Raw genomic sequence first — 4,028 nt, forward strand, 5'->3', positions numbered from 1 at the left:
ACTCTTTCCATTTTAATTCAGTATCCTTATCTGTCTGTGCCCTTTGATCAGGCCACATCTCACTTTTCCTACCTGTGTGACTCCCGGTTAATGGGAGTTGCCTTTCTTTGTTCCAGATTAAGATGTGCCATGATACAGAATGAATACTCCTACCATGCGCCTGCAATTCGTGATGCTTAATTCAGTGGAAAATTGTATTTTAATTTATGAAGTCACGCTATCATAATATTTGAAAAAGCAGTAGAAGTCTTAATCCAACACCGACTGGGTTCTAAAGCAGTGGTGCTCAACCTTCTGGCCCGGTGGGTTGAAAGAGTGGCATGGGGCTGGTGTGTGGGGTCAGTGCTCAGTGTCTCTAGGTGTGATCCAGAGCACTGGATCTGGCCGTGCAGGACGCAGGACCATGTTATCCAGTGGCAATAACTGCTACAGCTTGTGCGGGCCGGGAGCGATCCAGGCCCTTTTTCACGCCGCGCGGGCTGTGGCCAGCAGCCCGGGCACGCTGGGTCGGAGAAAACAGGCAACACGCTAGAATTAGTCATGGACGCTTAATGGTTGATTCAAGATTGTTTACTTACACCGAAGATGGTCGCGGTGTAGGCTGGACAGTTTCCCAGGCACAGCTCCGCTTAAATCCTCGTTTGAGGACTCAGACAATATTCAGATCGCTCCCACGGAGTTGTCGAGGCTCCGTGGATCCTTTTGCACGCAGGGAGAGGGATACGTCGAGGATTGTGAACGGCGACGGGGAGAGGCTAGAGGGGGGTGAAACCCCCCGTTGCTGCTTTATATTCACGCTGGGTCCAATAGGCTCCGCAGCGCTTAGAGATCTTCACGAGACATGAAGTCTCCTCCTCCTGGTGTTCGTGGAGTCCTCCAACTTGGGTGGAAACCACTCAAGCTTTTTATACGGCTAGCAAGCCAATTGCTAGCTGCCACGTGTGAATAATTTCACGCAAACCAATAATGGGGCTCGAATTATAATACAAATGGCGGGAACTCTTTGCAAAGTGCATTTCTGTGCTGCAAAGAAGAAATGCACGCTGCAAAGAAAGCTACAAACAGGCGGGAAAATAATTCAGTGGTGCCAAAGCACACACAAAACAAAATCACACCTTTGGGTTGTGACACAGCTCTGGAAGCTGTGGTAATTTATGCTGCCATCACTCCCCCACCACAAATTTCTGGACCTGTAGGGAGCCCCACAGACTGGATTTGGCCCACGGGCCAGAAGTTAAGCACCACTGTTCTAAAGGAACATGTGACTTGTGTGCTAATCTGGTAATACTTGAAATGGAAACAAAGCTGTCTCCAGCATCTGGGATTGTGATACATGGTTGGACTTGCTCATTTTTGCTCCCTTTTTACCTTATGCTCTTGAGAGTAAAGAACAAGCACATAAAGGGACTCCAGACTTTCCTCCGCTTGGCCCAGAATAAGCCTAATGCCTAATTTCCCTTGCACTGGAACCAAGGATGGAGTATCAGAATTGACATCAAAATCAGGAAGGAAGAAACTCAATGCCTCGTGTGACAAGAGGCTAAGTGGCCTGAGTTTTAGCCTCTGGGACCCTGTCCCCCTTCCTGGGAACTGATCAAAAAGGAGCTCTCTGAGGCTGGGGTGCTGCAGATGACCAGGGAAGTCAGGGTCTGAGGAGGGACAGGGTCTCAAAGCCAGAGGCTTGCCCTTTGTGAAACCACACCAGAGCTGGCTACAGGGGGTCCCCTCAGGAGAGGGAGACTGAATATGGCTGCTTCTTGGGGAGTCCTGAGGCACAATTTCCCATTAAAAGCAGCAGAAAGCTTGCTTAATAACTATTCTCCAACCATTTGGGTTGGTCTAAAAAAAGATATCAAATTCACCCAAGGAACCTTGTCTGCACTGATCTCATCACACCTCCTGCCAAGATGGCATTATTTTCTCATCCTCTTCCTTCTCTCTGAACTGTCAAGTACAAGCTATCAATCAAAGATGAGATCGTGGACTAAATAAACCAGTACTTTTTTTCTCACATGGATTTTTTTTTTTTTTTTTTTGCTATAAGCCACTGGATGATATTAGCATTGACAGTGGTAAATGGGTGCAAGGAAACGGACAGGAAAACTTATTTCCAGGTGATCACTTTTTTGTTTTTTTTCTCTACTGCATGTCCTTGTCCTAAATCATGTGGGTGGGGGATTTTCTTTTTGCATTGGTTGCTTTGTTTCATAGATTCAGACACTAGGGCTGGAAGGGCCTTCGAAAGATCATCGAGTCCAGCCCCCCTGCTCCAGGGGCAGGAAGTCAGCAGGGGTCATAGGATCCCAGCAAGATAAGCATCTAAATGTCTCTTGAAGGCATTCAAAGTGGGTGCTTGAACCACCTCTGGTGGCAGTCTATTCCAAACCTTGGGGGCTCGGACAGTAAAGAAGTTCTTCCTTATGTCCAACCTGAAATGGTCATGGAGGAGTTTGTCACTGTTTGACCTTGTCATCCCTTGGGGCGCTCTGGTGACCAAACGTTCCCCCAGATCCTGGTGAACACCCCTGATAAACTTATTGGTGGCCACCAGATCACCCCTGAGCCTGCGCTTTTCCAGGCTGAGGAGTCCCAGGGCTCTCAGCCTGTTGTCATAAGGTCTGTTTTCCTGACCTCTGATCATGCGTGTGGCTCTCCTCTGCACTCTCTCAAGCTTCTTCACATCATTTTTGAATTGCAGAGCCCAAAACTGGATGCAGTACTCCAGCTGCGGCCTCACCAAAGCCAAGTACAATGGGAGAATGACATCCTGGGATTTTCTTGAGAAGCATCTATGGATGCAAGCAAGTGTTTTGCTCGCTTTACTGGCCGCAGCATCACATTGAAGGCTCGTGTTCATCTTGTGGTCAATCATGGCACCCAAGTCCCTTTCATCTGTAGTGCTAGCACTGCCACGCCTATAAGCATGCTGCAGGTTTTTCCTCCCAAGGTGGAGAACCTTGCATTTTCCTGAGCCTGGCAAGGTCAGCCTGGATCACCTCCCTGTCTTCAGGTGTGGATGCTTTACCCCAGAGTTTGGTGTTGTTAGCAAACTTGGCCAGTCCGTTTCTGACACTTGGCCAGTCTGCTTGTATTTGTGCATAGAAAAATCACATAAGTTATTAATTACAAAGGCAGTTCACAGTAGCTGTGCGCCATGGCCAGGCTTTTTAAGAATGATGATCAATTTTGGGTGTCAAACTTGATCCCGTACCTCAAAGAAGCTAGATTTTCAGAAAGCACCGAATCCTTACCCTTTAAAATTCAGGCCCCTTGAGAGGAGCCTGCAGTCGGTCATTTTGTAGTCAGTTTTGAAAGTCTTGTATTTTCATATCTGCCGTTAGTCTTTGCTATCCGTTTAACTAAATTCAGCGCAAATGAAAAGTAAAAAAGGGAGGTTACATCGTTCCAGCTGCCTTACACGCTGACAGTGAAGGGCACTCTCCTGTGCTCCTTACGCAGGGAAAACCGGCAAGGAAAAAAGTGCTGAATCAGAGCCTAATTCTATAACTACAACATGCATTAAAGTCATGTTCTGATGGATGTTTTGGGGTCGAACAACAGCCTGCAGAGAACTGAAAGGGAATGGTGGGGATCGGATGACGCCGTGAGGGACCCTGCCGGACAGGGCACCAAGACGGTTGCAGGGCATCAGTCCTGCAGGTCTCTGGGGGTGGGCCGCATGCTTGGAGGCCCCTCGGGAAGTTGGCTTTCTGCTTTCTGTCCCAGGGCCAGGCCGGGCTGCCACCCGCTTTTCCTGTGCACAGCCTGTCCATCCCTGCGTGCAACTGCAAACAAAAGGTGATCAGCTCGGTAAGAGATGCCAGCTACCAAGGTCAGGCTCTGTCCGTGTGGTACCAGGGATGCTCCTTCCAGGCCCAGCCCGACTGCCCCGTGCCGGGCTCGCTCAGGCCCCCCCACCCCCGCAGCCTCTGGCTGCTGCTGGGCGCGGCGCGGCGGTGGCAGGCCGGGAGTGACGTCACGGGGGGCGGGGCCGGGCGCGGCGGGAAGGCTGCGCTCCAGGCGAGGGC

At 50.0% G+C, this 4,028-nt stretch overlaps 1 protein-coding gene across 4 annotated transcripts in view; it reads left to right on the forward strand.

Moving 5' to 3' along the window:
• Positions 1 to 4,028, forward strand: part of GNE (glucosamine (UDP-N-acetyl)-2-epimerase/N-acetylmannosamine kinase) — a 99,465-nt gene that overhangs the window by 23,452 nt on the left and 71,985 nt on the right. The window lies entirely within an intron of this gene.

The sequence above is a fragment of the Alligator sinensis genome, unplaced genomic scaffold, assembly GCF_000455745.1.
Source record: "Alligator sinensis unplaced genomic scaffold, ASM45574v1 scaffold434_1, whole genome shotgun sequence".
Taxonomy (NCBI): domain Eukaryota; kingdom Metazoa; phylum Chordata; order Crocodylia; family Alligatoridae; genus Alligator; species Alligator sinensis.